This window comes from Equus przewalskii, chromosome 20 (genome assembly GCF_037783145.1).
Source record: "Equus przewalskii isolate Varuska chromosome 20, EquPr2, whole genome shotgun sequence".
NCBI classification, from domain to species: domain Eukaryota; kingdom Metazoa; phylum Chordata; class Mammalia; order Perissodactyla; family Equidae; genus Equus; species Equus przewalskii.
The window spans coordinates 48,349,852-48,375,317 of NC_091850.1; the positions used below are offsets into that span (position 1 = coordinate 48,349,852).

At 41.1% G+C, this 25,466-nt stretch overlaps 1 protein-coding gene across 12 annotated transcripts in view; it reads left to right on the plus strand.

The window, feature by feature from the left end:
* CTNND2 (catenin delta 2) overlaps positions 1-25,466 on the plus strand; it is an 883,391-nt gene that overhangs the window by 575,447 nt on the left and 282,478 nt on the right. The gene's annotated exons all lie outside the window — the stretch shown is intronic.

The following is a 25,466-nucleotide window of genomic DNA, read 5'->3' on the forward strand; positions in this document are numbered from 1 at the left end:
CTTCTTTGTTCAATCTGTTTACTCTGGAATGTATTTTGTTTGAAGTATGTGAAGAAAATCTGGCCTCACACAAATATATAGTTGGAAAAGGGAGGAGTATTTTTGTACTTTTTAGATAATTGTGGATATTCTTTGATACTACACCAAAACTCTACAAGTTGTATTTTCTAAAGTTTAGTTAAAACAAGGAATTTTAAAATAGAGCAATGAACTTTTTGTACTGTGTTACTTGAAATCCGTTGCTCTGTCTTGAATGGATCTTGAATGCTTCGCATAAATCTTTACCCATGTGTGATGTTGGTGTATATTATGCTGAGTTATGCAGATATTCTCAATGTTGATATATTTCATTATATGGTATGTTTTTTTTTTGTTTGTTTGTTTGTTTTTATAATTTTTTTTTAATTTTTTCCTTTTTCTCCCCAAAGCCCCCTGGGACATAGTTGTGTATTCTTCGTTGTGGGTTCTTCTAGTTGTGGCATGTGGGACGCTGCCTCAGTGTGGTTTGATGAGCAGTGCCATGTCCGCGCCCAGGATTCGAACTAACGAAACACTGGGCCGCCTGCAGCGGAGCGCGCGAACTTAACCACTCGGCCACGGGGCCAGCCCCAATATATGATATGTTTTTTATAGTCACTTTTTGAGGCCGCATTTGTTAGGGGTCCCAACAATCTTATCAGAAAGTCTTAAAGCACTAGGAAATTTTTCAATACAAAGTGGCAGATCCAAGTCCCATATTCTAATGTTTTCATGAAAGTTCAAACTTTATCTTTAGCAACAAATCCTGTAGTTATTTTCCTTGAGTTGAGGAGCTCACTTTGTCCATTGTTGTCCATAAGAAAATGTCTACAGACACCCAAGACTAAATAACCATAACTCGTCTGTCAGTCTTTCTTTCAAGTAAAATTAGCGTGCCATGAAAAAAGCAGCTAGTTCATTTCACAACTCAACACACAAGTAAGAGCTTTTCGGGAGAGAACTGTCATAAAGCAGGAGGACTCTGTGTATTTTCCATTTTATCACCCAGAATATTAAAAAGATGTGCAATCAAGGGTCAAGATTAAATAAGATTAATCATTTTTACTGCTATGTCGTGGACATTCTTAATTGGAACTGGCTTTTTTTTTTTTTTTTTTTTTTTTACTGAGAGTGTGTGCCAGTGAAGACTATCATGGGGGCAAGAACCGTTTGATGTCACTGTCTTGATTCCTGCTAGGGCACCAGCAGTGTCATCCACCGTTGCTTCTGCAGCTTCAATGCAAATAGCAACAAAATTGAAGGTGCAAACATCATCTTAATATCATTACGAAAATAGTCTTGGCCTTGTAGATGTCTGGAAAGGAGTCCAGGGGTTCCTGGACCAAACATTAAGAACTACTTTCTAGATAAGCCGTGGTCTTTGCTGGTTCAATGACTGATTTGGGCACAAGGAGAATTTTATAGAACAGCTCATAATTCTGCCCTTGGGAAATACTGTTTTTAACAACACAGCACACGTTTCTTTGAGTCGTGTTTACCTATGGTTAATGCTTAAAGAGAAGGCAGTTATGGTCTGTGTTCAGTAGTTTGCATAATCCCTCTCTTTGAATAGAAGGTGATGTTTGAGTGGTTGGTTGCTTGTTCATTCAGTTGCACACTACATATTAAGAATAAATATAAACTTTGAAATGTTTTCAGAATTTAATGTTCATTATTTGTGCACAGCGTGATGCTACAATTTTAATTTCTTTCATGCCACGTTTGCATTATAAAATAAACAGTAAAAAATCTGCAGCCAAGCATGTTAGATTTCTTTATGAGTCATTTTATTTTAAATAACATAGTGATAAATTAGATAAAAATCAGGTCCCCTTTGGGACCTTTTTGTGAATATGGTCTTGTCTAAAATAAAATAAGTTATTTTATTCAAGTTTCTGTTTCCATGGAGCACCCTAAGGAGTATCCTAGTGGAAATTCTATAGTATAGTGCACTGGAATTGTGCAAAGGCCTTCTGCATGACTTTGTCCCAGCCTGGAAAGGTGTCAAGAGAGGCCTTCCAAAGACTGGCAGGAGAGTTGTCATGAACATGGGTTTTGGAGTCATGGACATTTTGGGTTGCCCTACTATTTATTATCTGAGCGACTATGGCCTTTGTTTCCACAGCTGTAAAATGGGTAATGATTGTTTGAGCCCCTAACTTTGGATAACTCCATGGCTACGGTGAGCATTGAATGACTGTCAGTCTAGAAAGAGTTTTAGCCTGTTGGCTTCACTTAGTGTATTAGTTTGCTAGCGCTGCCAAAGCGAAGTACTAGAAACTAAATGGCTTAAACAATAGAAGTTTACTGTCTCACAGTTCTGGAGGCTGGAAGTCTGAGATCAAGGTGTTGGCAAGTTTATGCTCCTTCTGAAGGCACTAAGGGAGCATCCGTTCCAGGCCTCTCGTGTAACGTCTCTTATTTCCTTAGCTTGTGTCAGCCTAACTCCAAACTTCAAGTGGCATTCTGCCTGGGTGCATCTCTGTGCCCGAATTTCCCCTTACTATAAGGGCTCCATTTAGTCATATTGGGTTAGGAGTCCACCCTATTCCAGGATGACCTTGTCTTAACTGGTTATGTTTGCAGTGATGTCCTATTTCCAAATAAGGACGCATTCTGAAGTGCTGGCGGTTAGGACTTCATATATGAATTTGGGGGGGATAAAACTCAGCCCATAACATTTAGTAAACCCTCAATAAATGTAAGGTTTTGTTATTGTCATTTTGTTGTTGTATGGTAATGCAGATAACTCAAATGATGAGCAGGAGAAGTTAGAGCTAAGGACAATTCTCAGGTTTCTAGCTTTGACAGCTGACTAGAAACATACACTGCCATGAACTGAAACAGAAACTCAAAAGGAGAAGCAAAGTTTGGGGGTAAGGGAAGAATAAGTCAGGGTATGGATTTTTTTTTTTTAATTTAGGGAAATTTTATATATCTGTTTGGTATATCAAGTAAAAATTGTAAATGCAAACCTGTATGTGGGATTAAGATAAGTTTTGCCAGTCATCAGAAACTAAAAGTTTTGTCTGTGTATTACATACATAGGTTTTCATTCATTCATTCCACAGACATTTGTCAACTGCCTTATTTGTATGAGGCATTCAGGTAATTTTTGTTCCAAGTTATCAGGTATTTGAGAGATTTGGGGAGATGACATAAGACTAGAGATATGTTTGGAGGAAAATGAATAGACTAGTTTGACAACAACCCTAAGGGAATTTCAAGAGATTCATCTGGAGAGATAGGTTGGTGCCAGGTAGAGGAAGACCCCCAACTTCTTTTCTTTAAGTTGAGTTAATTTTTTCCTAAAGGCAACAGGAGACCAGTGAAGGGTTTGAGCAGGAAACTGGCATGTGCAAGGCTGTATTTTAGGAAGACTAATATGGAAATAATTGTGTAATGGACTGGAAGTGATGGGCATTAGCACGGGCAACTCACATGACCCATGGGTAACTTGGGGCCAATGAGTAGGAGAAAACCCACGGAAGAAATCATGCTGGTATTTGGAGACTGAGCATAAACAGTGAGAAGCCAATCAAAATTTACTCCAAAATTTCTAGGCTATGATAATGGGAAAATATGGCATTACTGAAGAAGATAAAGAAAAGGAAATTCAGAGGGGAAACAGATTTGTGCGGAGAAGTGGCTCTCAGCTTTAGATGGCTTGCCTTCAGTTGACAGCACAGGCTCGTGGAGGAATCCCATGCGGAGGTGGACCTGGGTCAGGAGCAGTAACAGAGTGCTGTCAGGAAAGCACCTGACACCAGCCAGTAAACAGGCCATTCCCTGAAGACGGTTAGTGCGTGATCACTTTGTCTTAGCTTCTCTGCACACATCCAACTTCTCTCTCTCCAGTAGCTTAAGTTCATCTGTCAAGACTCTAATGTGGGCGAAATATTAATTCCCTGGGACTCTGCTAAAATCAGCAATTTAATTAAACTTCACAGAACCAGCTGCCATCACATGTCCCTTCCTAGGAGCCCAGTGTAGCCTCCTTTACTATATTAAGTTAAAGGAACAACTAAGGTTACTTTCTTTAAACCCATAAGGGTCTTTTAAAAAGATTTGGATTTTGATTCATCTCTTTGAGTGTAAAAGAGTGTTCTAAGCATGAGACTCAGAGCACCAGGGTCCATTTCAGAGATCACATAGAAGGACCAGTAACGGGTAAAACAGATGTTCTCAATGAAATGTATCCTTTTATAGTTTTTAAAAGCCCTCTTTGAAGGTCAATCAGAGTTGTATTCAGAATCATTTGTTCCTCTGACACCGTGAAATTAGGGGTGTTTATTCATATGGGGTCATTCATATATGGATACAATGTAATCCCCAATATAAAAGTGATAGCTATTTAGGGGCTGGCGCCGTGGCCCAGTGGTTAAGTTCGCGCGCTCCGCTGCAGGCGGCCCAGTGTTTCGTTGGTTCGATCCTGGGCGCGGACATGGCACTGCTCATCAAACCACGCTGAGGCAGCGTCCCACATGCCACAACTAGAAGGACCCACAACGAAGAATATACAACTATGTACCAGGGGGCTTTGGGGAGAAAAAGGAAAAAAATAAAATCTTTAAAAAAAAAGTGATAGCTATTTAAAGGAATAAAGACATGGTGGCAGTAGAAATCACAAAAGACAAGCAATCTTTTTTTTTTTTAAATATTGGCACTTGAGCTAACAACTGTTGCCAATCTTCTTTTTTTTTTCTTTTTTTCTGTTTTTTTTTTTTTGTCCCCAAATCCCCCAAGTACATAGTTGTATATTTTAGTTGTGGATCCTTGTAGTTGTGGCACGTGGGATGCGCCTCAACGTGGCCTAATGAGTGGTGCCATGTCCACACCCAGGATCCGAACTGGCAAAACCCTGGGCCGCCGAAGCAGAGCGCGCCAACTTAACCACTCGGCCACGGGGCCTGCCCCTGACAAGCAATCATTTTTATCATTGAAAGCGCAGGTGAGTGCAGAATGCATGATCACTGACTGTGTGAGCAGCAAATCGAAAGTGCTAAGAAGAAAGACACAATCACTTGTGTGTTTCGTGTAGCTCTTCTTGTACAATGAGCATCCTGTTAGATACCTTAGGTAGTTCCAAACAGAATTAAAAGCCTACTTTGTTCTCATATGGCTTAAATTCTAGTTTAAAAGACAGGATGCAAATTTATGTTACTTAAAGAGACTTGTGTAGTAAGAGAGTGGATCTTTGCTCGTGAAAGGAAGAAAATTGTTACAAATTAATATTGTAATACCATGTAAAATGGGAGATATTCTCTAGGAGCGTGCAGTAGACATTCTTCAGTTTATATGTCCAGAATAGTAGCTCCTTTTCTTCTGGAAAATATGTTCCTCCATACTCTATCCATGTGGTTGCAAGGAGAGCAGCTGTTGTCTGAGGCTGCATGGGCATGGTGATTTTTCCACAGGTGACCAGTCATAGTGTCCCACCTTCTGGTGGCAACGACTGCTCAAGATTTAGCACCTTACCCAGGCAGAGCCCAGGAGAGGCCTTCCCTGGAACTTTTGAACTTGGACCAAAAAGGGTGATCTGTGTTTAACTCTGGTGGTGAAGATTGAGGACCTGGAGCCAAGAGCCACCATGGAATAGATGCAGGGCAGCATTCGGAGAGAAGCAGTGATGGGGACCAGAGAGAGAGGGGCCCTGAGGCTCCTTCCGAGCTGGAAGTTACAGCGACCCAAGGAAAAGTTCCCCCAGGAAAAAAAAAAAAAGAATGAAGAGCTCCCCTGGCCCAAAGAGCCACTGTTGTTTGCTTGCTTGTTGTTTTTTCCTCTTGTGTTGTCACTTACACCCAAAGGATTCTGACTGACACAAAGGAACGCCTCAGGAATTTGCTCTGCAGGAGAATGCGTCTGTGATCATGATGCAGAGTGCTGTTTTGAGGGTGAGGAGTTGCTCCCTTGTGAGTAGACCATGAATAAGTTTCCCAGTGCTCAACTGATGTTCTTTTGGCCAAATTCAATTTGATAAGAGAAGATGTCATATGCAGTCTAATTAGAATGTATAGAATGTTTTCATTTGTGCTACGAAATAGTTGCTCTTTCATTGGGAAGTGACATCAGAGCTGGAGGTCAGGATATGAGCACCCATGAGCACCTGAGTGCAAATTTAAAAGACAGGATATATTTCATTCCTATCATGGACATCCAATGATTCCCTCTGTGGGGTGCCAGGTGCTGTGTTCAGTGCTCTGGAGGTGCTCAGAGCCACTGAAACAAATGCCAGCACAATGATCCAATGAGACCTGTGCTAGACCGTGCAGATAGTGGCGTGGGACACAGCCATGCTGGGGGAGGCTTACGGGTGAGGAGGACATCGGAGCTGGGTCTGGCGGGATGTCTGTAACTAGACAGGGGGACCATCAAGTACAAAGGCATGAGATTACTTTCAGGGCAACAGAGGGAGAAGAAAGATGTGAGAAGCAGAACTGATGATCGGAAAAAAAAAAAGTGGGGCCGGCCTGGTGGTGCAGCGGTTGAGTTCACACGTTCCGCTTCTGGGCAGCCCAGGGTTCGCCGGTTTAGATCCCGGGTGTGGACATGGCACTGCTTGGCAAAAGCCATGCTGTGGTAGGCGTCCCACATATAAAGTAGAGGAAGATAGGCGTGGATGTTAGCTCACAGCTAGTCTTCCTCAAAAAAAAAGCCTTGAATACATAAGAGATAAAGAAATTAAATGAAAGTTATATCTTTGCAACTATTTTGTGACTTTTTATTTATATTCTAATTCCAAATATAAAAGTATAATATTACTGAAAGGATATACAACATCTTAATTAACATATTTTCTGGAAAAAATGCAACACATAGTTTTCTATTTAAATTATGTCTTCTGTTGACTGTTAAAATTAATGAAAATTTGGAGTATGTGATCTGACATTTTATTGTCAATTTGACATGGAATCATAAAATTCTTTGAAAGGCAGAAGGGTCTTCCACTGTCATTTTTTCTCCTCTTCATTATTTAACCAAATAAAATGGTGAGGCACAGAGAGAGGGGATGGTTTCTTCAAGGTCCTAGGAAGACTAGTCTAGGCTAGTGATTTTTAAATTGCAGGTTGCAATCCATTAGTAAGGGTTGTGAAATCAATTTTGTAAAACACAATGAGGGTTAAGAGAGAAGAGACTATGACAGAATGCAAGATGTCAGATTGCATCACATTTAGTAAGAATAAAGTTTTATGACCTTTTTGTTCATTTATGTATCCAACAAATAATAATATATAGATAGACATATGTATATGTGTACATGTACACGTGCTCTGGCTGCCAGCTAAAATATATTTCTTACCTTAGGTTGCAAGAAAAACAGTGGGGAAAAAAATGATAATCTGGGTGCTGTGGCTGGAGTCCAGGGGGAGGTGTGGTCAGCTAAGCACTCGGCTGCTTGGGAAACATCAGGATTCTCAGGAGTCCAGTTTGATGCTCCGGACCTCAGTGAATCCTGACCAGCATATCTTTACCTTGTATGCCCATTGCTCTCCTCCCCACCACCCAGCCTCCCTTCACACTGATCCCTTTGCTGGGTGCTTCTTCCATCTCCCCTCTGACCACCCCACTTTCACCATGCGGCCTTGCAGACTAGTTTTGGTGATCTCTCTTCTCTAACTCCATCCTCGGTGTGGACCTCTAAAAGCAGAACCTGAGTCAAGGGGACGTTTAGAAGGTGATCCTAGAAAGCAGAGAGAATAAGGCAGGGAAGGAGGAAAAAACAACCTAAGGGCCGCCCCATCATCGAAGTCATTGCCATAGGTGCTGAGTGAGAGGTTGAGCTGCTAGTCCTTCTAAGAAGCATGAGCAGTGCCCCCCGTAATGGGCCAGGGCGGTGGGCTGTTTATCCACCAACTTCCAGTGGTGGCTGGTTGCCTGGGGGGTATTCATGTCCCTGCACTTCTGGGAGGGCATGGTTTGGGTGAAGGTCCCAGGCAGAAAGCTATAAAACTGTGACAGGTAATCAGGCGTCTGTCTGAGCTCATAGGGAAACATCCCCTGCATTGGTGGCTGAAATTATAGATGGGCATGAGGCACCAAAAAGCTTCTGCTATGCCCCCTATGGCACTCATATTGTCTGTCACACAATTTGGACTTGAGTACTTTCCATCTAGTGAAATAACAAAGCCAAACTGGAATCCAGGACCCTGAGTCCTAACCCAGCCTCCTCCCTCCACTCTCCCCGACTGCTGCCACCACAGAGTTTAGTTTAAAAACTTTTTGGCTTATTCTTCTTTTGTTAGACTAATTTATCTGATAATCCCTTGAGTGTCCACATTGTGCAGTCTAGAAAACTGTATTTACAAGTGAAAGTTATTTGTTTTCTACACAGAAAAACCATTCTTTCTCTCTCATTTGAATTATTTATTTTTCTTTGAAAAATGCGGAACCTAAAGGTTCATTTGCATCCCTGGCTTCTCATAACGGACCACTTCAGGAATGGAGTGGTGAAGACAGCCTGGAAATTATGTATGCTGGCGACAGAGGGACGAATCACCAGGAGCTCCAGTCCCTCCTTCAGGAGAGGCCCTCGTTCAGATGGGCCTTTCCTGAGTGCGCATCCATCAGGCTTGTCTGCTTGTGAAATGAAGATTCAGACACGAGTGTTTTCATGAGCATAGAGAAGATTTAGTGCCTTAGGAGCTGCCTTTGCTTTTGATTAGGTTTCAACGTTTTCTTCTTCCCCCAGTGGAATTTAAAAGTGGCAAATCCTAATTATAGACTCTTCAGATTTATGAGCAAATATGCGCCGGGTGTCGTTTTCCAGAGCTCACTTTTTTAGACCTAGATTGGTTCACTAATTGCACACGTATAATGGAGAAGCAGGGGAGTTTTCGTTATCCTAATTAACCTACGTGTCTCCTGGGACTCCTGACAAGCTGATGTCTCGTGCTTATTTTTGTTGTGAATGTAAAAATAAGCGCTTTCGCCTTCTACTTGGACACCCGATCATCGAAATAAGGGTTTGCGTTTGCAGGTGCCAGGCTCTCTTCCCATTCTGTTCTCTTTATACTCCAAGAGGGTGGCAACTTAGGAGCTTTAAACCAGGTGTTACTTGTCTGCCACCCAAGAGCCATTTCTGCCTTACAAATTCACTTGCAAGTAAAAGAGGAGAACTTTCTACAGAAAATCCTCACTCTTTACCATGGCCCTCAAGCCCTGCCACCATCTTGTTCCTGCTCTTTCCAGCCTCCTGTTTTATTAATGCCTCCCTACCCAAGGCTAAGCTCCAGCCAGACAGTCGATATCAGTTCCTCAATAAACCTACTCTCGCTCATGCAGGAGTCTTTAGGCATGCTGCTCCCCTATGTGAAATGTCTTCTTGTCCCCCTTTGTCAACTCTTGCGACATTTAGGCCTGTGCTTAAATGCCATTTCTTCCATGAAGCCGTCCTTGGTTCTCAGCCTGGATGAGGTGCCCCATGAAAGCCCAACACACTCTGTATACACCACACTCTGTATCCACTTTCTGGCTTACTGCCTCTATCCCTGCCTACAGCATCCTGCTTTAAGGCAGGGTCTGTGTCTTGTTTGGTGATGTCTGCAGAACCTAGCACAGGGCCAGGCTAGTAGTAGGGACTGAAATGGACATGTTTGCTTTCTAGGGTTTACGCATTTAGCAGCAATTGAAATTAAAACATCCTGGACACTCCCAAGGAACCCTTGTATCTTATAGCTTAGAACCTCCTGTAATTTTATGTATCCTTTCATTGTGCAATTGCGTATAATCAACCTGAAATATGATAATGTCCAAATTGCCCTATCCACTGTTCCATATTCCTTTTAAAAAGCTCTTTCTTAACCCTCAGTCCCTTCCTGCCTTTGGGTTGTTTCATTTCCATAATGAGCATCAATTAGCTTACTTCCATGGTACCTTAAATACTAGGCTGTCTCCATTCATTTGCCCAATGCTTATGGCAGCAGAACTAGCTATGTCAAAAGATCTGCCTACAGCCAAGCCCACTGTACAGGTTCATGATAAAGTTAATAAGTATCTGATGGCTGACAGCCTATATAATAATTAAAACACTTACATGCAATACACAAGGAAAGACTGATTTACATCACAAGGACTTTAATTAGAATTTTATTAGCATAATTGACATAGTGTTAAAATTAATTAGCAATTGTTTTTCCCAAGTCATCTTTAAAGAAATTGCTTGAAGGCACAGTAGAAAACATTTGATGAGCCGTTTCTATATAAAAAGAAGAATATGAATGTAGGTGATTTTCAACATATCAGTGTCATTTAGTGTTTGTGTATTTTTGGAATCCTGATCTCATAGGACTTTAAATATACAGTGGGCGGTTCCCATGCCACATTGCCTTAAAATATTGATGTAATACTTCATGCAAAAGAAGAAATAACCTGCAGCCATAGATCTATTTCCAGTAGCATAATAACTTAAAATGCATTGAATTATTTAAATGTCATACCTGAATGATGTCTGACATGGTCCAGAAACCAGTACAGCATATTTTTCTCTAATTCATAATGAAAAAACACATGGTAAATTATCATACACATCAGAATATAAGTTATTTTCTGTTACAAAATAAAAAGAAAAATGACAGCCCAGGAAACTGGGTAATTTGTATTTATTGTATCAACTGACTGATGTGGAGTTTTTATTCTGATGTAACACTTCTGTATAGTTTTTCAGAACTGCTCGACTGATTCAAATTATAACTGAGAAAAATCAGCTCATCTTCTTCTTATGCTAGAAAATGAGGCATATTCACTTTCTTGAAAAATGAAGCTCACTTTAAATGCAACTCTCAGAATTGTCTGTCTGTGCCCCAGCACTTCTTGCATGTTAATACAATTTTTTAAACCAACTTTACAGAACTATAAATATTGTATATGGACTACTATTTACGAATACTGAGAATTAAGCAGGACACCACCCTGCTCAGCTCCGGGGATGTCCTTCGCATATGTGTGTGCCCATAAGCTGCTTTGTGTGTTTTAAACATTTACATCATCAGCATCTCTATTAGTCAGACTTCTCCAAAGAAACAGAGCCTACAGGATCCGTAGATAAAAAGAGAGATTTATTTCAGGAATTGGCTCATGCAATTGTGAAGTGTTGGCAAGTCCAAAATCGGCAGGGTAGGTCATCAGGCTGGAGATCTAGGGAAGAGTTGTGGTTTGAGTCTGAAGGCAGTCTGTTGGCAGAATTCTCTCTTCTTCCTGGAAAGTTAGTCATTTTCTATTCAGGCCTTCGACTGGTTAGATCAGGCCTACCCGCATTATGGAGAACAAACTGCTTTACTCAGAGTCCGCTGATTTAAATGTTAATCTCACCTAACAAATTGCTTTCACAGAAACATCTAGAATAATGTTTGAGCAAATATCTGAGTATCAAGCCCTGGCCAAATTGACACATAAAATTAACCATAACAGCATCATACTAAATAGACATAGATATGGATATAGATATATATCCACCTAAAACTTGCTTTTAGATTCAACGTTGTTGATGAGATTTTTCCACATAGATGTATGAGTGTATATTTTATGCATTTTTTCCTGCTTTGTAGTATCCCATTGTGTGCAGAGACCACAATGTATTTATCTGTTCTCTGATGATAGATATTTGGGTGGTTTCCATGCTCTTCTTGGTCGGGCATTTAGCAAATAAAGATTGTCCTTTTGTATGTGTCCTTGGACAAATGTGGCACATTAAAATTGCTGGACCAGAGGGATGTGCATCTTCAAATTTAAGAGTTACCTTCATTTGTTCCCTAAAATGGTTGTGCAGGTTTACACTCCCTCTCTCTGTTTATGGCAGCTCCTGTTTCATGCCATATGTGCCAACTCTTGGTATTGTCAGTCTTTAAAGTCTTTGCCAATGTGATGGATCTGTTGTTTCAGTTTGCATTGCCCCATTTATCTCTGGAGTTTAGAATGTGTTCAGAATTGTTAGTTGCCTATGAATTGCCTGTTCATATGCTTTCCAATTTTATTGTTGGATTTATGAGTGAGGGTGCTGGAAGCAGACTACTGGATGCAGATCCCACGTTAACAGTCATGTAATCTTGTACAAATTTAATCTTATTATCTCTAGTTTCTCTTAATCCCTAAAATGAGACTAATACAATTATCTACCTTGTTAGAATTGCTGTAAATTCTTACTCAATTAATATATAGAGAGTGCTTAAATGGATTGGTTCAGTAAATGAAAGCCATTATTAATATACATAGGAGATATTTTATATTCTTGATGTTATCGAAATTCTAATATATTCTTCCAATCTGTGACATGTCCCTTAACTTACTGTTTTCTTAGTTTTAAATTTTAGTGTATTGAAATTTTGTCCTTTATATGTCCTGTTTAAAAAGTCATTTCCTATGCTAAGTTCATAGTATCATTCTCCTTTGTTTTCTTATTAAAATATTCAAGATTTAACCCTTCAGATTTGTTCTCTAATGTATCTTGAACTTATTGTCTATAGTGTGAGGTAGGGATCTGACTCTTTTTAGTATGAATATCAGTTGTTGGAAAAGACTATTTTTCTAGCACCTTTGACCTCTGGTTTGTAGTATTACTTCTTGCTTTATGATGTGGCATCATTATTTCTCTGCATCCACCTATGCTATCTTATACACACTTACATTATGGCGTGTATCCTTAATGATTTTAAAAATCACATTGTGTTTAATATATATATGCCCCCCACCCCCTCCCAGAAATAAACCCCTGGCTTTCAATTCTCAACTACCCTCTTCACTCCTGTGGGTAACAGGAAAGGCCCAGGGCTTATAGGAGCCAAGGAGGACTCAGGCTGAAAGGGGAGATGAGGGAGGAAAGAGTTGGAGGGAAGGTAAGAGAGCGAAATCCCCCTCTTTTTAGGTCCGTAACCTTAACAGGGTGGAAAATATGGACTAGCACCTCACACTAGCATCCATATACTCTTGTCTCCTCTAGTCCTTTCCAGAGCTCCTCTCCCTGGTCCAGAGAGAGTTCTGGTCTCCTCCCAGCATGATGGCAGCTTGCATTCCTCACAGTTCTGTGGCTTTTGGTAACTACTCTAAATCAGGCTCTGTGTTAGATTTGTAAAGCCAAGTTTTTCTTTAGGATTCCAAAAGCCTTTTTTCTTTTTTCTTTTTTTCTCTCGGAACTCTTCTTTCAATGAATACACTTAGGCTGTCAGACTAGTGTCTCCACTTAAAAAACTCTCCTTTGAAACCCAAAGCAGTTGTGAGCTTTCATTTCACAAAAGGTATAAGCTGTGTTCTTCCCTAATGCTCTTAAGTACCTGCCTTCCAGTATTTCCTAAAGTTCTTAGATGTCCTATTATTTGTAATATTTCCAGTATTTCCTAATATTTACTAAAACTCAGGGATGGCCAATGCAAATCACCCTAAAATTAAATAATAATGACATTCATAAGAATACCTTGCAAAGGAAAAATCCATACTAGAAGCGCATTGGAAACAATGTAGATTTTATTTGATAAAGAATCAGACTAAAAAAAATCATTACACATTGTGTGGCTTTCCAATTCTATTCGTTACAAACTAATTCTGAAATTGTATCTTCTGATTTCATCCATGCACACCAACAGCCACTTTATGCCTCATTAGTTGTTTTTAGGCCCAATTTAATTTTTTCTTCTGCCACATGCATTAAAAACAAAAAGAAACACCGGTGAGAATAGTAATTCCTTTTTCAAAGGAATATTGTGAAGTTCAGAAGAGATAGCTATGTGAAGTCTGTAACTGCACAACTCACCAGGTAGAAGGCATTCCTCCCCCATTCAATGGGTGGACATAGGGAGGATGTACCTGTGTAGGTTGTTTAATAAGCATGTGGTGAGATTATAGTAAGAGTCAGACAAACCCATGAGCTCTGGTTTTCCTCTGTTCCTGTTCAGGAAAACTTTTAGACCAGGGCCTGTCGAAGAGAAACCTAGCAGGACTGGAATTAAAGCTGTAAAAACAGATTTTATTCAGACACAATTGCAATGAGGACAGGAGACTTCAGTGTGGAACTTGGATCAATTCTGAGTACAGCAAAAACAAGTGGAGATTCATGGCCACGGAATAGAATTGAGGTGTCAGTAGATGGAAAATTACGAAGTGGGGACATCTAGGGTAGGGAGACTTCTTGCTAAACTGACTTGAGAGGATTCCTGCTGAAGGCAGGCCAGGGCGATCAAACACCACCTGGGAGCTGGTGGGGGCTGAGGAATGTGGTCAGATATCAAGGGTTGGGGTTCTCTCTAAACTGACTTAGTGGGATTCTTGCCAAAACTCAGCAAGGGCAGGGGCCAAGGTCAAGGCCTAGTTGAGAAGAGGGCTCAGAGGAACCTGACTAAAGTTTGGTCAAGAAGAGAGTCTTTGTCAAGCCACAGACCTTTGTGACACAAAAGAAGGACATTTCTAGTCTCCACTGTCACCCCTCCTCAATTCTCAGTTGAGACAGTGAGAGGCAGAGTTCCAGCCAAGAGCACACACGTGCCTATCAGCCAAAGCTTCGTAGTGAGATCTCCCTGTGGAACTTTCACGGTTGCTCGTCCACCGCCACAGAGCCCACACACCAGTGCCAAAAGCTCTGCCCTGGCCCTTTATACCATCACATTGTCAAAGGGCAAACCATGTGCCACAGGCTCACCATGATGCCGAAGAATTCCCACACAATCTGAATGCCTGATGCATGCCAGACCAACATTACCCACAGGGGAGGAGAGTGGAGCCCACGCCGGCTGTGCGCCCTGCTCTGCCACGGCGGGAACCTGCTGGGATTTTCTCAATAAAGGACTGCCTCCATGTTAGAGGAACAGTTCGTAATAGCCTACGTTGTGAAAACTTTATTGCAAGTGTCTTGGACAGGGAAAACAATTCCATACTAATCAGAGGAGGTGAACAGGTCCACGAGGCCAGTATCGCACGACTGCCACAGTTTAATCTGAGGAATTAATTTTCCTTAGTTTCATAGAAATACTGCATTTTTTTATGTGCACTTTAATTATTTTCTAGAAATATCTGAATAACCTGAGGTGTGTTTCTTTAAAATGACTTCTTTATTTTGAATTCCAGATTTATTGATTCCCATATCAGGGAAACTGGTACAGCTCTATGGTTTAAGAACACTCCTTATAGCACTCGTGTACACGAGGCATGGGCAAGCTGTTGCAGTGCCAGTGCCGGAGGGGAACAAATCTGTATTTTATCTGACTGCAGTCACAGGATTTTTCTAAAAGTGAACTAACGGATGAGGCAGTCTGGTTAAAAATTACTCAGAATTTCTCAAGTCAACATGGTCAAAATAAAGGCTGTGATAAAACCACAAATAACGACTGTACAAGTAGCAGCATTCTGGGAGGAATTCAAGACAAGCTATTGAGGAGTAAGTCAGGTGAGTTGGTTAGGTTGGCTCAAGGGCCTTAATTTATCTCTCTTTCATCTTACAAAGGTTTGAGAAAGAGGGAGTGCTAGATTGGTGCAAGTTTTAACATGAGATTCTTGAGTTATGAGTAAAAGTTCTCTGGCAAAGATATATTATTCTGTGGGTGGCGCAGGAGCAGGGACATTAATTATTCTTCACTGAGGTTGTAGTTAAACCTATATAACAATTAAAGATAAAAAAGTAATAATTTATGTGTTAAATTTACTCATGGTTCATTGTTCTTTAAATATTAAATACAAGACAAATTTACTTATGAAAGCCTAATTTTTATCACAATCAATTGATTCAAAAAAGAGATGTAAATCATACCCGCCCGGGTGACCTAAGTACATGTTAGTTCCCAGCACCTAAGGAAAGACGCAACAGTCATCGTACCTTAGCAGTGTGTGCGTCTCAGTGCTGATCTCGAGTGGCCGCTGCTGATCCCCCGAACACCAAGGCCACAGCGCTCGTTGTGATGGCAGCTTGGAGCATATCAGAACCACTTGTTGAAAGGTGCTTTTTAAAGAGTGATTTTTGAAAGGACTCCTGATTCTCTGGCTCACACCGTCTCTAAAATCAAATCTTTCTTTCTAGGAGGGAGAATAGATCAATGTTCAACCTTCTTGAGTCTCTGTTAAGTATACCTTCTTTGGTCATTTCAAAACCAGTATTTTTAGGGCAGTGAAACTGCTCTGTATGATACTATAATGGTGGATACATATCATTATACATTTGTCCAAATCTGGAGATTGTACATCACCAAGAATGAGCCCTAGTGTAAACTATGGACTTGGATGATTATGGTCTGTCAGTGTAGGTTCATGATTTATACAAATGTACCACTCTGGTGGGGATGTTGATGATGGGGAGGCTGTGCATGTGTAGGGCAGGAGTATAAGTTATATCTCTGTACCTTCCTCTCAATTTTGCTATGAACATAAAACTGCTCTAAAAAATAGTCTATTAAAAAATTTAGTACTTCGTTTAGCATCTGCTTCATGCCAGTCACTCTACTGGGTGTTGGGGTAGAAAGGTTAGAAACATCAGCCAAGAGGCTTGAGTTGCCTCCTTTTGAGCACACAGGAACATTGACTGATCATGCTGATGGGGATTGAGATCCTTGGCCCATAACCCTCCCACACACTGAGTGCCCAGCTGACAACCCCCACACCAACTTGCCAGCCATGGTTATGAACCACCTTGAGAGACGACTCTCCATCCCCAGCTCGGTCTCCCCACATTATCCAGCCTGGAGCAGAGATGAGCTGTCCCTGCTGAGCCCTGCCCCAGTTAGATTTGTGAGCAAAATAAATGATTGTTGTTTTAGCTACTAAGTTTTGAAGTAGTTTTAGATGCTATCTTGTGGCCTGAACTGTGCCCGCCCCAAATTCTCGTTTTGAAGCCTTAATCCCTGCTACCTCAGAATGTGACTATTTGGAAATAGGGCCTTTAAATGGGTGATTAACTTAAAATGAGGTCATAGTGTGGAGCCTTAATCCAATATGACTGGTGTCCTTATTAAGAAGAGAGAAAAAACACCAGGGATGCACATGTGCAGAAGAAAGGCCATGTGAGGACACAAGAGACAACCATCTCTAAGCCAAGGAGAGAGGCCTCAGAAGAAACCAAACCTGTGGACACCCTGACCATGGACTTCCAGGCTCCAGAACTGTGAGAAAGCATAGATATATTGTTTCAGCCATCCAGTCTGCGGTATTTTGTTATGGCAGCCTGCGCAAACTAATACACATGATAAGAAAATAGATTCTGTCTCCAAGTGTTGACTTTATTCTGTACAATCCATCAAGTTTTTGCTATTGGCCATTCATGTCCTTTTACTTTGTGGAATACTCTTTCCTGTGATTGTCTGGTTTCAGTAGCTCTGACACCTTTCATGGGAGAACAGCATCAGTCACTTAAAGGAACAAAACTGGTGGATTTCATGAACTTCTCCCAAAACACGGCTGACCCAAACCTCTTTAGTCAGCAGTGTAAACAAACATACATGATCTTTCCATTCACTCACTGAGCTTACCTCCTCTGGAATTTACTGGGCTTGTGTAATTATTTCTGAAAGGTGAAGAAAACATTTGCCCTAAGGAGCAAAGAGCTGCCATTAAAAGGGCAAAAAGATGAAATGTTTGATACAATATTTTTTGCAATCGACTAGCTACATCTTCCTTAATTCTAATTTACATTGAGGATTTCACATGTGATTTCGTGTGTGATGAACATGTTATGTACTATTTCAAAGAAGACAAATCCTGATTTCTTTTTCTTCTTTTGCCACCACTCTGTGGGCAATGCCGCACGGTGGCACCGGCTCCCACCTTGGTCAGGAGGGAGCCTTTCCTGACCCGCTGCCATCCACATCCCTCCTCATTCTCTTGTTGTTTCCTGGAAGTTGAAGACACACAATTGAAGGGAGGCTCTGCGGGAAGAGGAGACAGGGCTAGTCAATAGTTTTCAGGGCTGGCACAGAAGGCAACCTTCAGGGAAAGACTGGGTGAAGGAAGAGGCCTGAGGGGCACAAGTGAAAGCATTTGGTGATTGCAGCAGAGTGCGTGAGAGAGAAACATGCAAGTAAAGACTTTAATCCATTGCCACGGACTGAATAGTGTCTCCCCAAAATGTGTATGTTGAAGTGCTAGCCCTCCATGTGACTATATGTGGAGATAGAACCTTCAAAGAGGTGATTAGGTTAAACAAGGTCATAAGATTGGAGCCCTGATCTGATGAAACAGCTGTCTTTATAAAAGAGGAGGAGACAGCAAAGCTTGCTCTCTCTTCCTGCCGTGTGAGAACACCGCAAGAAGGCAGCCACCTTCAAGCCAGGAAGAGGGTTCTCACCAGAACCCAGTCATGCTGGCACCCTGATCTTGGACTTCCCAGCCTCCAGAATTGTGACAAGCTATGTCTGTTGTTTAAGTCACCAAGTCTGTGGTGCTTTGTTATGACAGCTCAAGTAGACTAAGACATCTGTTACTTCACCACATTGCTATCTGGTCTGCTTTCAAGTAGATTGGTGTGAATACCTGCTGGCCTGTGTCCCTTTCCATTAGCAATAAGAAAATGCTGGATTTTAAGTATTCTGAAATCCACAATAAATGCTGCTTGTAGAGATGAGAGGGGAAAAAAGGCAGAAATACATTATGTAATTGAAGACATCAGACATTTAAATTGAGTGTAGCTGGGGCACGGACTTTGATTCTTGCTCTGTGTGAGATGAGGAGGCATCAAATGGGGTAAGCACAGAAGCAGCAGGATCTTAGCTCTGAAGTGGACTGCTCTGGCTGCTTTCTTGGAAGTAGGTGCACGGGGGCAAGAGTCAAAGCAGGGAGACCGTGAGGAGGCTGCTGCAGTGAGCTGGGCTGTAGATGGTAGTGGCTTGGGTCAACATGGTACGGGGATGGAAGTAAGGAGAGATCAGATTACAGATATATTTTGGAGGTAGAAGAGACAGACTTTGTTGACATCTCAGTGTAGGCTTTAGGCCAGGCCACGGCAAAATTGGAGTTGTCATTAACATGCCAAAGATGGTGAGAGAAACAGTTCTGGAGGTGATGTCGCAGTTGCAGTTTAGTCATGTTAAGTTTGAAATGTCACATAGACACCTCAGTGGAGAATCATAGAAACTCAGATAGCCAATTCTGGAAGACAAGGAGGAGTTCTGGATTATCAGTATAAAAGCGATAGGCGTTTGTATATAGAATCAAGCAACCACACATTCTCATCAGTGTCTGCCCAAGACATCCAATGTCTGCCTTTTTTCCCCAATGTAATTGTTTACATCACCCCATGTCAGTCTCAGAAATGTCCCCATTTTGACAACAAATTATTATTGCCATCTTAGTCTACAGCCTGGTCTAATTAAAGTCATGAGATGAGGTGGGAGCTTCATGGGAGTGAGTGAAGGTAAAGAAGTGAAGAGGACCAGGATGAGCCCTGGGGCTGCCATGATTTAGAAATCAAGCGATGAAAGAGGACAAAGGAGGCAGAGAAATGAGAGAGAGCAAAGGAGACAGAGAAAGAGCCCATGAAGTAGAAAGCAACCAGGAAAGGATGGGGCCCTGGAAACCACATGAAAAGAATGGATCAAGAAAGTGGGATGATCAATGTAGGGGCACCCTAGGAACAGTCCTTGGTCTCTCTGCATCTTCATTCATTTCCCTGGTGAGCTCATCCAGACTCAAGGCTTTATTATTATCTGTATTGCAGTGACTTGCATGTGTGTATCTCAAGCTTCCTATCTGGCCTCCCTACTTCAACCCATGCCCCTGCCCATCTCCTCTCATAACAGCAGCCAGGGTAACAATTCCTAAAATGTCACCCCCTCATCAAACTTCCCTGTACACTAGCTTTTGCATCACCCCCTTTTCCTAGTTCATTTCCCTGCTCATTCTCTTTAGCACTTACGACTACCAAACATACTTTTATGTCTTCCTTACTGCTTGCCTCCCCATAGAATGTGAGCTCCAGTGAGGAAAACTTTTAATTTGTTTCCATGCCTGGCACATAATAGATGCTGCATGAATATTCATTGAATAAATTAATGAAAGAAAAGGAAGCAGGACCTGTGAAGGAAGCCTAGTGGGCAGTCAGAGACGGGAGGGAGACAAGGATGGTTCAAGAGCAGACACTCGACAGAGGGGAGGCTTATCAGTGTTGCCAAGAGATTGAGTAGACTGAAAAGAAGCACTGGTTTTGCACGTCCCTCCTGATCACTGTTGGAGATGTCTCGGTGGTGTGGCACCAGGAGAACTGAGCTTACAAGAAGTTAAGGAGAACATCATAGTGCAAGGGATAGTTGGGAGATGGGGGGCCTTTTTGAGAAGATGCTGGAGGAGAACAGAAGGTGTTGGTGTGGAGGTAAAGTTGGTAAGAAAAGAGAACAGGGCGAGGTAGAGGAAGTGAGGAGGAGAGGCTCCACAGCACAGCTGTAGATGTGGGAGTTTGCTGAGAGGGAGAGGAGCTTTGGTGAGGCCGAGTGTCTGGGAAAGAGGATGCTCGTGGAAGTTGCTGTCTCCCGGGTCAGACAGCATCGAAGAAGAAAGGTCCAGAGCAGCCGCACCACGTTCTAAAGCAGCTGTGGGGAAGAGGCCCTTGCGATTTCTGGGACTAACGCTGTTCTATGATCCTTTTATTTTTTTAAATTAACAAATGAGTTCAAAATGTTTTCTAAGTTAATTATTTATTCTTCCTTAAAGAAGAAATTAGATCAGAGTAATTTCTGTTGTTCTTAATAACAATGATAGTTTTAAAAGCTTGCATTTTCTTAAGTAAAGTTATACAACCAAAATTTCTATGGAGTTGTATGCTTAAATTTTGTGCTTAGGATTATTTTTAAAATCTTTTCTCTCTCTCTGCTCCGGGAAGGACAAAAAGCAGCAGGCACTTTCAAGTTATTCTAAAGATTAAAGAGCATTTTTCTTCCGTGCTTTTCTTTTTCTCTTCAAAAACATAGTGTATTAGTTTCCTGGGGCTGCTGTAACAAATTACCACAGAATCCATGGCTTAAGGCAACAGAGCTTTATGCCCTCGCAATTCTGAAGGCCAGGAGTCTGAAACCAGCATTCCAGCAGGGCCCCACTCCCTCTGAAGGCTCTGGGGAGGGTCCTTCCCGGCCTCGTCCAGGTTCTGAAGGATCCAGGTGTTCCTTGGCTTGTGGCTGCACCCCTCCAATCTCTGCCTCCATCGTCACATCACCTTCTTCCCTGCGTGTCTTTGTGTCTCGAATTCCTCTCTCCTTTCTCCTATAAGGACATCAGTCATGGGATTGAGGGCCCAGGATCATCCAGGATGACTTCATCTTGAGACCCTTAACTTAATCATATCTGCAAAGATCCTATTTCAAATAAAGTCACAGTCACGGATGCTGGAGGTTAAGAGTTGGACATATCTTTTTAGGGGCCACTTAGCAATCTGCTACACATAGGTTTCCAATTTGAGATGTGATTTACTTCTTGTGTTCACCATTATTTTGTGTTCTGGGGAGTTCCATCACTTAAAATAATTATGTAAATAAATAAAGCTGGGGCCAATCCCGTGGCTAAGTGGTTAGGTTCGTGCTCTTGGCTTCGGCGGCCCAGGGTTTCGCCGGTTCAGATCCTGGGCACGAACATGGCATCACTCATCAGGCCGTGCTGAGGCTGTGTCCCACATGCCACAACTAGAAGGACCCACATCTAAAATATGCAACTATGTACTGAGGGGATTTGGGGAGAAAAAGCAGAAAAAAAAAAGAAGATTGGCAACAGTTTTTAGCTCAGGTGCCAATCTTTAAAAAATAAATAAATAAATAAAGTTGTTTTGAGTTTCAAAGAAACAACTAAGACCATTCCCTCATTCTATTTTCTGGATCATGTACAAGTAATGGATGACTTGGGAATTAAAATCAGATACTCAGCAATCTACAAATTGTAGGTTTCTCTTGCCGACATTAAATCGAGTAGAAAATACAATTAGTAAAAAGTCTTTTGAACAAATACATTTTGTTCGGTGCATTCCCCACGGATTGGCATAAAATAAAATCCTGATTAATTTGAAGTCATGTCAAATTTTAATTCTAGTTGTTTCCAATGATCGTTTGCTTTGAATAGAGAGCTGTAGGAGTTTATGAATAAGCGGGGAACAGAGAAAAGTGTAAGATGTGGTGCAAGGGAGGGAAATGATGTGTATTAAGCATCTACGTGATTTAAAGTCTGAAATCTCTTGGGATCAATGGATTTCATTCGTTAGCAGAGCAACCCAGGGAGGTGGAGTGGGTCTTAGGTGTCTTATTGTCAAAGTGACTGAGAAGCAGGATGTGTACATAAAATGGCCCAGCACACAGCTGGGAATCCACAGAGGCAGGATTTGAACTGGGTGCATATGTCCCAGCCTGTCTCAGTGCAGTCATCTCACTGGCTTGAATGTTCAGACGCTCAGAGCAAGAGTCAGAGAGCCAGGCTCGTCTTCGGACTTCACCACTAACCAGCTGGCGATCCCTAGCACCCATCAAGAGGCGGAGCTGTGAAGTCTGAAGAGTACCACCTCTGGCACAAGATGCTGGGATTTGAATCCTGCCTTTGCTGTTTGCTAGCTATGTGACCTTGGGTCACTTACTCAGGTCTCTGTGTCTCAGTTTCCCCATCTGTAAAGTGGGATTGATATTGGCACCTACCTCATAGGATTGTGTGAGGATTAAATGGAGTGATTTGTGCATAGGAAGCACTTGTCACAGTGCCTGGCACTTAGGAAGCCCTGTAGAGGACACCTGCTCCTACCGTCATCTTACCCTGTGTGTATTCATTTATGCAGAGACTGTGAGAGTTGGTCCTTTCAGTGCTCCCTCCAGCCCTACACCATAGTGAGATTACTAACAGTGGTGAAATGTCCTATGAGGACCAAATGCCAGCTGAGCCCAAAATGTACTGCTTTTTTTATTTTTTTACCAGTGGAAAGATTTTTGAAGTGTGCGTTAGCTATCGACCGAGAAATATTTAATGTCTTTCTAGAACTTTCTCAGCATCTGTAGTTCCAGACCTGCCTCATCCTTTGTCTTTTAAAAACAGCTCTTTGTTCAACAATAAAGAAAAGCTTTGCTTTGAAAAAAACATTGTTTGCGTCAGAGGCTTAAGAGCAAAAATGAGCTATAACATTTTATGCAAGGAGAAAATAATCATTGACTATTAGGCTTGATTGTTTGAGTTATAATCTATTTCCAGATAGATCATATTTAATTTAATCTATGTGGCAAGACCATGTTAAAGAAAGCTTGAATACATCTTGTTCCGGGGAAATTTTTAACGTGTTTTGTTACTTTTTTTTTATCAACTATCTTTTTTGTGGAAATTGTTTTATTTGTTTCTTCATGTTTCTTTTCTAATTACTCTCCAAAATATGTTTTTAACTTGATATTGTGTATGTTGTTTTCCTAACTTTGGGCTTGTCTAACATTTTTACTGATGAACCTCACTGTGTGTTCATGTGAAATGGGAATTTAACAAGATGGTAGTTTGATAAGAAAAAGTTATTGATTATTGCTAAGACAGACATACAATCAACACAAATGTAATAAAGGCCCAAAGCCGTCATACAAATTGCCATGCATGCATAAACCCAAAGGCCTTGAGAACAAAACTTTGATTAATACATGTTGTGAAAGTTAAGTAAGGCTTCGTAAAGTCGTAATGTATTGCCGATTGGGTAAGTAAAACCATCAGTGATTATACCAATAAGGTCTTCCTTGGCTCATCTGCTAGTTCACATGAGACCGAGTGATGATGGGCGTTGTTGTGTAAGCTTTTCCATTAAGCATGTTCTAAAGAGAAGTATTTATGATGGTGGGCGAGGAGGAGAGAACTAAGCAGGAGCAGTCAGTAAAATATGGTAAAAATTAAAAGCAGAAAACATATGCTCTCCCCAGAAAATCTGTGTATTCATTCACATTCTGTTTTTCCAGTGCTAAATTTTAAAATCGTAATACCCAAAAGAGCAAGACATCTTCTTTAGGGAAAGTTACGGTGTATTAGGATAGAGTAACACTTTTTTTTCTAGTGGAAAATATACACAGAGGGAGCTAGACCATGCTGCTTCATGTCAACCTAAAAACAAATTAGAATTTCTTAAATGTAATAAAAATGAGGTTGCTCAATAATACCATTTATCTGGCCTCATAAGTGACGGTCATTCAGAATGCAGTTGCTGTTGCAAGGAAGACAGGAACTACTCATTTTACTGAGATGCTTATTAAGTAGAATGTCTTCTGCTGCAGCTCTGTGCACCCTCCCATGACATTGCAGGAATTAGGTGAAAAGCGATTTCATTGACACAAAAGGCCAATTTTCCTTTGAGTTTATGGCTCTTAATAAAACAAAAGCAAAGTTATTTTTAACAAAGACGTCTGAGTTTCCTTGGCTAAAGAGAGGGACTCCTTTTAGAAGAACTGTTTTCCCTAGAACCAAGGGGACAATTTTGCACCTGGAGCATGGGGGGAGGGGGGGCCCTGCATTTAGTTGGTCATGCACCTGATGCGTACATCACCTGTGTGCTCTGGGCCCCAGAGTGTGGTTAAGTTTGCAGCCAGATCACTGTCTGAGTTGACAGGTGTCTGTATTAATAATTATAACAATTTAAAAATGATGCTCTAATGCGTTGGGACAGCAAACTTTTTGAAAAGGGTCAGATAGTAGACATTTTAGGCTTTGTGGGCCCAGAGGCAAATCGAGAATATTATGTAGATACTTATATAACAGGAGAAAAAAACAAATTTCCACAAAATTATTATTAATGAAATCCAAAATATAATAAGATGTTTTATAATACAGGTCTATCAATCAGAGTGGGATTATTTGGGGGGGTAACATTTTGCCTAATTTGGGTTGAAAGTTAGTGTTCCCTATCATCAAATCTATTGTAAATGTTCATCAATAAAAACCATATTTACCTCATAGGCCATAAAGAAACAGGAGGTGGCCCAGATTTGGCCCAGGACCTGAAGTGCTCTCACATAGTGTTAATTTTATGCCCTCATGAGTATAATTCTAGTATTATTCTCTGAAATATAAAAGTAGATACTTTTGCCCAAATATGTTTTAGTAAGAGTCTAAGTGATTAAAATGATATAATATTTTTATAAGATAGATTCATTCTACCTGTCTCATGGATAGAATTAAGAAGTCCCTAGCTTAATTGGGTTAGTACAATTTTGTTTTCTAACTGGAGACCACCCATGAATGAGAAGTAAAATCAATTTAAAGGATTTTGATCATCATTTACAAGATTGAGGAGGACAGAATAGAAGAATAGAATAGACTAGAATAGAATAATAGTTATGATGCCCATAGTAAGGAAACTTTGGTTTGGGGTTTCAGAAAGGGTGTCAGTTTGGGGTGTATGTGTGCATATGTGGGTCTAAGTTATACTTTTTTTGTGGATCTTGATGCCAAATATATATGAAACACTGAGAAGTGTTTGCCTTTCCCAAAGTGGCAACAACAACAACATCTCCTAGATGCTGGCAGAGGAACAGCGTTGTCAAACACCTCCAGCTATTTGATGCTAATAAATT